We start from the raw sequence: 11363 nt of genomic DNA, 5'->3' as shown, positions 1-11363 counted from the left end.
AAAGAGATAAGAAGATTGAGATTAGATCTTTAGATAAGAGATAGGATAGGATTAGTTCAAAGAAGATCAAGACTCCCTAAAGATAAGATGATCTCCTAGAAGGAGTTGGAAAACAGCCATCTCCTTTGACTATATAAAGAGGGGGGTGAACCAGCCCTAGCATCACTCACTCCAAGATCCAAGAGATCATCAAGAGGCCAAGAAGCTCAAAAAAGCAGTTCGGCTATGGAGAAGAAAGGCATGGAGATTGTGCAGATCATGAGTAGCTAAGCTTCTTTTTCTGGTTCAAGGGGGGAGGTTCAATTGTGTCATTGTGAGGTTCTATAGTTAATTTATTTTCTTGCTTTCTAATTCAAGTATTCATTGATTCTTGTGCATATTTTTATTGGATGTTGATGTTAATTAGTTTGACAAAGTGAATTAATGTTGATTTTCCTAATACTATCCATAATTTCGGTGATCCGTAATTGTCACGAATAATGGTACAAGTAGCAATTAGGTTGATATCTTTTTGGGTCAATTGTTTGTGACAGCCTTTGACCAATGTTTTAACATGGTTCAACCTAAAGGAATCGATGGAACAAGATTCAGTAATTGCAGCTATCTCAATTATTGTTCTTTTGGTTTAACTGTTTTCACAAATCTTAATGCTATCACTGTTTAACATGGAACGCTATCGTACCCAGTTGAGTGGTGATAAGTGTTGATCGAATGCTAGGTTTGGTCAACTGAATTAGGAAAACATAAGGTTTATTATGGCTATCCTAATAAATCTAAGGTTAAATGCTTGAATTGCAAGAATGCTGAAATTTACCTAGGATCGATGGCCACTCGATTCAACCCGAACCCTTGAACCAAAATTTGATAAGAGTGATTTTTTCTTGTTTGTTTAAGTGCTTTCTTATTCTTTTAATTTTAGTTATTAAATTTACCCACTCAATTATAGTATCCATTCGGCTAAGAGATTACTGATTTGCTCTCTATGGGATTCGACCTAGCACCTCTGTCGAGTAGAACGGTTCTGCTCTTCGTACATTGTCTTTAAACTATCCAATATGTCCTTGGCTAGTTCGATCTGATCAAACTGCCTCTGTATTGGATTGTCCAGAGAGGCAATGATATAGCAGTGGGCTAGGGAGTTTTTATCCTCCCAATCTTGGAATTCACACTTCGAGCCTCAGAAGCCCTGTCCCCCGGACAATCCGGGGCACGATTCTTGGCTACCTTGTCCAGTTTCTCAGAGGTCAAGAGCAGCATTAGGTTATGGTACCAGTCAGCATAGTTTGGGCCCTTAAGCTTGTTGTCATCAAGAAACTTTGCAAATTGTCTGTTTGCCATTTTCTGGTGAAATAGCAAACATTAGTCCACAACCTAATTTGATTCATGTTCATTACATAGATATGGCTTTTAATCTATGTTCCATTTCCATTTTTTCATCTCTGAGATTTCCCTCCTATCTCAGTGACGGAGACAGCGACTTATCTCTGGAAATGTGGGAAACTACGTAGGGTGCATGGAGCCAACTGTTTCAGCTGCAAAAACCACTACCTTTCTGTGAAGGATCATATCCACTCATCATATGACCTTTCCCTTTGGCCTCTGTCAGACAAGGTGCAGAGCCGTTTTCAGGTAAACCTTTTTGTCCAGTGAGTGCTCACCCATCATATTCATGAATGCCAAGGTACCATGAGAAAGTTCCCATTTTCTGGTAAAACCCTCCCACATCGGTCTATGATGCCCCTATCATCTTATGAAATACTCAGACAAGTCCAACAGCAAATGGATAGCCCATTTTTTGGTGTGTTTCCTCATTGCTGAAGGACCCATCCTCATGCTAATGATGGAAGGCCCTTAGAGAGTTCATCATATGAATCTCCCTATCACATGCACTCATATTTGGTGGAGGAACGAAAAATTATGCCCTACTTTAATTTAGGTCAAACCAAAGTGGCTCCCATTGACTTTCACAAAGCTAGATTTTGATGGGCCCAAATCAGCTAGGGTTCTGCACGTATCCTCTTCAAAAGGTGTGGGGCCCACCATGGAGGAAGGTCATCCAATGACCAGTAGGGACACCATGGCAATAATGTGCATTCAGCCATGGTGTGCACAAGAGCCACTATCGAACCAGCATGGGCCAAGCACTTATGGCCCATGAACGTAGCACATCACACAATACATCACATGCAAGGAAGAATTGATCCAATCAATTAAAATTTGTAAAGCCCATTTTAAAGCCCATTTTAAACCATAATATTAACCATTAATATTATCTAGGTATATGGGCCGAATTAGGGCTGACCAGTTCGGCCCATATAGCTTAATCCACAAAGTGGGCTTTTAGTAGTTTTAACAATTTAAAACTGGGCCTTTACAGGATGGGCCGAAATAAATATTCAATTAATTATCAATCCTTAGGCCCATTAGTGGGAGAATTAGGGTTGACATTCAGCCTTGATCGAACCCTAGATTCGGTCTAACCAGTTTGGACCAATCTGGTTCGAATGGGTTTAGGGTTTAATCTTTAATTAAAGATTTAATTCAAGAAATTAATCTAAAATTAAATACTGATAAAAGAAAATCAAGAATCAGTCAGATAGGGCTGTTCGCACATTCATAGTTTGCAGTTTCATAAACTGCAAACCGCAGATAGCGATTTTCCCATCTGTGAAATCTCCTTCCTTGCACCACCAACTTCGATCCAAAATAAAGTAAATTGAAAACCTAATTTCTATTAATATTACATCAGATTGAATGCCTATACATTCAGTCTAAAAAATAAAATATATATATATTTTACAGGCCAAATGTAATAAAATAATCAAGAAACTGCAAAAACACAGGTTCACAACGCCAATCAAGATTTCGATCTCCATGTGTATGAACAACCAATAAATCAAGAAAATTATAAAGAAAATTTCTAAATAATAATCAAATTTATAAAATTTAATTTCAGATCAATCGCCCATCAACTGGAAACAAATTTTCCAGAAAAAAAAACCTTATATTTGCGCAAATTGGGTAGAACGCCTTCTGCCCATTTGCACTGGTTCAGATTTGATTCAATTCGGTTCAAGACTTGAACCTAGCTTTGATACCACTGAAGGGATGAGAGATCCAACGTATGGATGCCCGAATCTTGTAGAATATAATGGGCGAATTTCAAAAATTTCTCTCCATCCAACTGGGAATCATATTCCCTATTTTAGAAAAAAAATAATATTTTTCAAGGATCAATCTTGAACCAAGAACTGAACCAGATCTGAACAAAAGCAGTAGAAGAGGGATATACCTGATACAGAGAAATAGTATCTCTCAATGGAGGTGTTCACGCCCAAGGAAGGAACCAAAGATTGCTCCCACTAAAGATGGCATAGTGCAGGATGGAGCAGAATCAGCAGTGTTCTTCAAAAGAACCAGATCCTTCGCAAGAATCAGCTGGACGACACATGAGCACTATTCCTAATCATCCCTTTCACAAAGAACTGATATGAAGATCCAATCTTGATCACTCCCACTAACAAGAGGACATCGAACTGGCAGATATGGCGACGACAGGAAGGAGGCGGAAAGAAAGAATTTTTGCAGGGGTGCTGAATTCTTTCTTCTATGATTTCAGCTTTGAAGACAATGTGAAATGTGTTGTGTGTCTAAAGGCTGCTGCCCCCTCCTCCTTCTATAAGCTTAAAGGGATCAGCTCCTAATCCCATTAGAATTCCCTTCAAGTGATAAGGGTAAACCCTTATCTTATCTGTAGATTAGATCAGCCCTCTCCTATGATAAATTCTACTCTCATTAAATCCCCCCACACTTAAACTTTGCCCATCCTCAGGCAAGACAAAACTCAAAACAAAATTAAAACAGGAACCAGCTAACTAAAAGATTGTTTTGGATTTTTCTCAACAGGGTATTTGTTCTCCTGCATGCCTTGATCCAGTATTAATGGTCCTTCCATTCGTCTACTTCTTTTCCTCTTTAATTTGTCAAAGAATAATCTTAAATCACCAATCCTCATGTCCCCAAATGAAATCGACAATCAAGGGAAACAAGCATCTCTTCGCATGAATAATTTAGGACTAGAGTAAGCCCTCTTTGTTTTCACAATCACATGCAACAAGATTCAAGAATACCCTCTCATGATTTTTTAGAATGAAACAAGGAATGTTATTACCCTAAGCTTGCTTATGTATCACATCTCCACCACTTATCTTGAGTTCAATGCATCAAAAGGTGAATTTGGGTTCGGGACCTAGGGATGAGTGCATTTTATGCTCCACCTCACCCTTTTCTTATGCTTTTAGTGTGAGTGCATTTTATGCTCCATCTCACACTTATTCAGAAAATTATTTTTTTTTGATAGATCACGTTCCAATCCTTGAACTCATTATTGTGGTCTTGACATGCCTAACAAAACAATTTCTAGAATAATCAAACCATGTTTGTCCATCAGAAACCAAATGCTCACAGGGGTCAAATCTGTATTGCATCTTGCCCATTGATCTTTCCCACTACTGAGATACCTTCCATAGCCAAAAATTTTCAGCTAGATTTGCTTGCATCCTTTCTTGTCTATCTCACCTAAGCACATGATTTAGGGTGGTTTGCAATCATTCAAAACAAATTTCTAACGAGTAGAAATTTCAAAAGGAAGGGTTCAAAAGTGATGATCAAAGCATGCTAGAGTTAACCAACAAGTTATCAAATCCCTTAATCCCCCCCACACTTAAGGTATACATTGTCCTCAATGTATGGAATATGCATAACAAGAACAAGGAGAGAAAGATTTAAGTGGACTTCCCTGGATGCCTTGTTGAGATCCTGCAGATGTAAGATACGAAAAAAAAAACACACTCATAAGAGAAAAAAGAAAACTGAACAAAACAAACAACTAAACTTAATGGGTTGCCTCCCACAAGCACTCCTTTTAAGTCCTGAGCTAGACTTTCACCTTTCTTTCATGGTGGTTTTAAGGAGAGAATGGACCCATGGTGGATGGTTTGCTCTCCTTCAATACAATGCTTTAAACGCTGCCCATTTACCTTGAATGTGTTGCCCTTACCATTATGCAATTCAATCGCTCCATAAGGGAATACCCTAGCCACTACAAAGGGTCCACTCCACCTTGTTTTCAACTTCCCAGGGAATAGCTTGAGACGAGGATTAAAGAGCAACACTTTGTCTCCTTCCTTAAATTCCTTACTTACAATACGGGAGTCATGCCATGCTTTGGTTTTTTCTTTGTAGGTCCGGGCATTCTCGTATGCTTGATTCCTCCATTCCTCTAATTCATTTAGCTGGAGCTTCCTTTGATCACCTGCATTTCTTAAATTGAAATTCAGAAATTTGGTAGCCCAGTAAGCTCTATGTTCCAGCTCAACGGGTAGATGGCATGCTTTGCCAAAGATTAAATGATAAGGGGACATACCGTTTGGGGTTTTGAATGTCGTACGATAGGCCCAAAGTGCATCGTCTAGTCTTAAGGAACAATCCCTCCTAGAAGTGGTAACCGTCTTTTCCAAAATATGTTTTAATTCTCTATTAGAGATTTCTACTTGGCCGCTAGTCTGGGGGTGGTAGGGGGTTGCAATTCTATGTGTAACACCATATTTGTTTAATAGTTGTTCGAATTGTTTGTTACAGAAATGCTTCCCCCCATCACTTATGATAGTTCGAGGTGTTCCAAAACGAGTGAATATAAATCTTTTTTGAACTTAATGACAACCCGAGCATCATTAGTGGGGTATGCACATGCTTCCACCCATTTGCTCACATAATCCACAGCCACAAGTATATAGGAATTATTAACTGATTTTGGGAAAAGTCCCATGAAATCGATACCCCATACATAAAATATTTTGCAAACAAGAATGTTGTTTAAGGGCATCTCGTTTTGTCGGGAGATATTACCTATCCTATGGCAATGATTGCAAGCACTTACATATGTGTAGACATCCTTGAAGAGTGATGGCCAATAAAAACTGCTTTGGAGAATTTTTGAAGCGGTTCTTGATGTTCCATGGTGACCTCCTACTTCTCTGTCATGGCAGAATTTTATAACACTGATCACTTCCTCCTCGGGAATACATCTCCTTATTAGTCTGTCCCTGCAGATCCTGTACGGGTAAGGCTCATCCCATAAATAATGCTTTACATCAGAGAAGAATTTCTTCCTCTGTTGATATGTCAAGTGAAGTGGCATCACCTTCCCTGCCAAAAAGTTAGCCAAATCAGCAAACCATGGTTCATTGTTTCTGCTAATCACATATAGTTGCTCATCTGAGAATTCATCATGCAAGGCCGAATTATTAATATTTTCAACATAACTTTCGTCAAGCCTTGATAAATGATCAGTATTTTCACTACCCTTTTTGTCTTTAATTTCTAGGTCAAATTCTTGCAAAAGCAAGATCCATCATAGCAGCCTAGGTTTTGCATCTTTCTTAGCAAGTAGATATCTCAAGGCAGCATGGTCAGTGAAAACAATGACTTTAGATAAGAGCAAATAAGATCTGAATTTTTTAATAGCAAATACTACAGCAAGTAATTCCTTTTTGGTAGTGGAATAATTTTTTTGTGCTTTATTCATGGTCCTACTTGCATAGTAAATGGTGTGAAATTTCATATCTTTTCTTTTCTCTAAAAGTGCGCCCAAGGTATCATTGTTTGCATCACACATTATTTCGAAGGGTAGTTCCCATATAGGGGCTGATACAATAGGAGCCTGAATCAATTTCTCCTTAAGAGTATTAAATGCATGCAAACAATCATCATTGAATTCGAACGGTACATCCTTAACTAGCAGATTTGTTAGGGGTTTGGCAATTTTAGAAAAATCTTTGATGAACTGCTTATAAAAACCGGCATGCCCGAGAAAACCCCTAACATCTTTTAATGATTGAGGTGGAGGTAGTTTTTCAATCAGTTCTATTTTGGCTTTATCAACCTCGATGCCCCGGGAGGACACCTTATGTCCTAGAACTATTCCTTCCCTAACCATGAAATGACATTTTTCCAGTTCAAAACAAGGTTAGAATCCTCACACCTTTGAAGTACCTTTTCCAAATTAAGCAAGCATCCATCGAATGATGATCCATAAATGGAGAAACCGTCCATGAAGACTTCCATGAAGTCATCAATGAAATCACCAAATAATGACATCATATAACGCTGGAAAATGGTAGGTGCATTGCACAGTCCAAATGGCATTCTCCTAAATGCAAAGGTTCCATATGGGCAAGTAAAAGTGGTCTTCTTCTGATCCTCAAGTGCAATGGGTACTTGAAGATACCTGGATTAGCCATCTAGGAAGCAATAATATTCGTGCCCTGCAAGTCTCTCTATCATCTGATCAATAAATGGCAAAGGGAAGTGATCTTTCCTAGTGGCCTCATTCAGCTTTCGATAGTCTATGCACACCCTCCAGCCAGTTACTGTTCTTATGGGAGTTGATTCATTATTTTCATTTAGAATTACAGTAATCCCTCCTTTCTTTGGTATGACTTGAATAGGACTTACCCATGATGAATCAGAAATCAGGTAGATGATACCTACTTCAAGCCATTTCATAATTTCTACCTTCACTACCTATTGCATTTTAGGATTCAGCCTCCTTTGTGGTTGTGCCTTGGGATTGCAGCCCTGTTCCATCAGAATTTTATGTGTGCATACCAAAGGGTTAATCCCTTTTATGTCGGCGATGCTCCATCCTATGGCCGATATGTGTTGCTTGAGCACCCTTACAAGCTTTTCTTCTTGGAGACCTGCCAATTCAAAAGAGATAATTACAGGTAAGGTGGAACTGTCTCCCAAAAATATATATTTTAAATGAAGAGGCAAGGGTTTAAGTTCCAAGGCTGGAGGTGCTTTAATGGAGGGTAATAATTGTTTATTGGAGGTCGGCCCATCTAGTGGTAGAAATCTCCCTTGTCTTGGTTTGCATTCTTCTTGGCCAACCCCTAAATAATTCATCGCCTCCTTTGCCTCTTCCTCCATCACCTGCATGTTATTACAATGGTTAACAATACAGTTTTCAACAGAATTATATAACTTTAAATTATAATTTCAGCTGCCCAAACATCAATAGAATCGATTTCATATATCTCATGTTCTTTTGTGTTGGGATAATTCATGGTTTGGAAAACGTTAAATACCATCTCTTCATCGTTGATCCTAAGGGTAAGTAAACCCTTTTGTACATCAATTAAAGTGTTACCGGTAGCAAAAAAGGGTCTCCCAAGGATCAATGGCATCAATCTATCCTCCTCCATATCCAACCCAATGAAATCAGCAGGGATGATGAAATTCCCTACTTTAACTAAAACATCTTCCACTATTCCCCTAGGGTATTTAATGCTTCGATCGGCCAATTGTAGGGTAATAGTTGTAAATGTTAGTTCATGCAATCCAAGCCTTTTAAAAATAGAGTAGGGCATTAAATTTATACTAGCACCAAGATCACATAAGGCTTTCTCAAATTCAGCATTCCCTATGGTGCAAGGTATAGATAAACTCCCTGGATCCTTAACTTTTGGGGGCAGTTTATTTTGAAGAATGGCTGAACACTCTTTGTTTAGCTTTACCATCTCGCAATCCACCCACTTCCTTTTGTTGGACATCACCTCCTTCATGAATTTGGCATACTTCGGCATCTGTGACAATACATCAAGAAGAGGAAGATTAATATGGATCTTCTTAAACACTTCCAAAAATTTTTCAAATTGCTTATCTAATTTAGCCTTCAAGACTCTTCTTGGGTAGGGAATAGGAAGTTTAATTACATCTAAATTCAGTTTAGGGGTGCTTCCCTCATTCTCCTTTTGCAGATCGGCCAATTCAGTTTCCTTGTCGTCTTCTTGGGCTTCGCTGGCTGTCTTCCCACTTCTTAAGGCTATGGCGTTCACATGCTCTCTAGGATTCTTCTCTGTGTTGCTGGGTAACCGTCCCTCTTTTCTTTTCGACAACATGCTTACAATCTGCCCCACATGAATTTCCAAGTTCTTAATCAATGTTTCATGGCTTTGGAATTTTGCTTCAGCAGAATTGATGAACTTAGACATCATCTCCTCCAAATTGCTCTTTTTTTCTTGTGGGGGTGGTTGTGGTTGGAATCCCATGGGTGCCTTTTGCTGATTGTTTCTCCATGAAAAGTTTGGATGATTCCTCCACCCTGGGTTGTATATATTTGAGTAGGGATTGAAATTTGGCCTGCCAGCATGAGAAATAAAATTAGAATTCTCATGGGAAATAAAAGGATCACTTAATGGACAATCAGAATTAGCATGTCCTATTTGACCACATGAATCGCATGAGATGCTAGATGATGCATTAATGGCTGCAATATTAAAGGTGTCAAGTTTCTTATTCAGATTAGCAATTTGCGTAGATAGGGCTGCAAGGGAATTGATGTGGTGTACTCCCCTCTGATTGGTTTGGTCATTACTCCACCGGTAGCTGTTTGACACCATCTCCTCCACTAAATCATAAGCTTCCTCTGGAGTTTTTGTCCTAATTGTGCCACCTGCTGTTGCATCAATAATTGATTGACTAGAGGGGGTAATACCATTATAAAAAGTCTGAATTTGACGCCAAGTTGGTATCCCATGGTGAGGACACTTCCTAAGCATGTCCTTGAATCGTTCCCATGCTTCATACAAAGATTCCCTCTCAAATTGAGCAAAAGTAGTAATATCATTAATTAATTTTGTTGTTTTGGAGGGGGGAAATATTTAGCCAAAAATTTTTGGGTTAGATCATTCCAAGTGGTATTACTTCCTGCAGGGAGTGAGTTAAGCCAATCTTTAGCTCTATCACGCAATGAAAAAGGAAATAATCTAAGACTAATAGCATCATCACTAACACCATTATGTTTAAATGTATCACATATTTATAGGAAGTTAACAATGTGTGCATTAGGGTCATCACTTGGCAACCCACTAAAATGAATACTTGTCTGGATCATCTGAATTATTGCCGGCTTGATTTCAAAATTATTGGCCTGAATGGTGGGCTTGTAAATGCTAGATGTCGCCCCATCAATTGTTGGACAAGCATAGTCCAAGAGGGTGAGATTTGTTTTTGGCATCTCTCCTTCAATCTCTATTGCTAGTTCACCAATAACAACCTCCTCTCTTGTCTTAACTCTATTGGCTCTTTGCAACAAGCGAAGGGTCCTCTCAATTTCTGGATCGAATTCTACTAGTCCCTCTCTTCTAGTGATGTCATGCACTAGTAAATCTGAACCAGCAAGAATCCAAACAAATAAAATAAAATAAAAATAAAGAATAAAACATAAATAAAAAAAATCCAAATTAACCAAGGTTAACAAGTTCTAATATTATTTTAGGATTAAATCCCCGACAACGGCACCAAAAACTTGATAGCTATGAATATAACCCTAGCAAGTGCACTAGTTATCAAGTAGTATAAAAATATCGTTACCATGGGGATTTAACAAAATAAGTATTAAAACCCAAGTCTTCCCTAATTATTTAGACAATCGAAATTCAGATTTGAGGGAGCAAGAACTACTGAAAATAAAAACTAGGAAAAGAAGATAAAAGCAATGACAATCAACAATGGAATATGCAAATGATGAAATCGCTAGGGCTTTAGGTCCACCCAACCAATCTAATGAATATTGATGGATACGATTAACCAAGATTAATTGCTCTTCCCATAAGCTAAAGTTTTTCCCAATTTTATTTGATATTCTTTCCCAAGATATATTAAACATATTTCTATCAAGTAACCCCTCGATCCCTCGACTAGAGTTTTCAATAATAGAAATGCATGAAGTGCAAGAAAAACTCATATATTCATATGAATCATGTGTATATATCCCTATATACCATTCAATTCACACCATGAACTATGTGGTCGAGTATATAAATTCCTCTCCCGATTCATTCATATACACCGAATCAACTAAGAGATGGCCACTCCTAATCGCATTAAGCAAATAATTCATAGACTATATGGAAATCAAAATCTTGGATAATGTTAGACAGTTTTTGTATGCCCTTAGCTTCAATCAGAATGATGTACATTATGTGTTTATTGTAAATGAATAAAAGTACACATTCGATTCATGTTCCTATGGTATGTTTCTGTGTAATTCCCTTAAACTAGACACTTAATGTGACTCGTGTTAGTTTAGAATGTTCACAGTCAGTGGGTTGGTCTGGGGAGACCTATCCTGATAAGGCTGACACTGATGTGCCACCAAGTCGATTAAGGTGGCCTGTCTTAGCTGCTAGAGTGAGACCCAAGGCACATTCAGTGTAGTATTAATTGAATCTTTGAACCAGACCAGATTTCTAGTATTGCCCTGGACCTTGGAGATTAATGGACAAAACTAGAAAGTT

At 38.3% G+C, this 11363-nt stretch overlaps 1 non-coding gene and 1 pseudogene across 1 annotated transcript; one reads left to right on the top strand and one right to left on the bottom strand.

Moving 5' to 3' along the window:
- Nucleotides 1-4955: 4955 nt before the first annotated feature.
- LOC148880894 (uncharacterized) lies at nucleotides 4956-9113 on the bottom strand (annotated as a pseudogene).
- A 481-nt stretch (nucleotides 9114-9594) lies between these two features.
- On the top strand, nucleotides 9595-9701 carry LOC148880893 (small nucleolar RNA R71). Its single transcript, XR_016106103.1, has one exon. It is a non-coding gene; the product is annotated as a small nucleolar RNA R71 (small nucleolar RNA).
- Nucleotides 9702-11363: the final 1662 nt, after the last annotated feature.

The sequence above is a fragment of the Nelumbo lutea genome, chromosome 1, assembly GCF_056320005.1.
Source record: "Nelumbo lutea isolate HS-2025 chromosome 1, American lotus-T2T, whole genome shotgun sequence".
NCBI lineage: Eukaryota > Viridiplantae > Streptophyta > Magnoliopsida > Proteales > Nelumbonaceae > Nelumbo > Nelumbo lutea.
Note: the sequence above shows the minus strand (reverse complement) of the source record. Positions and strands in the feature narration are given on the sequence as shown.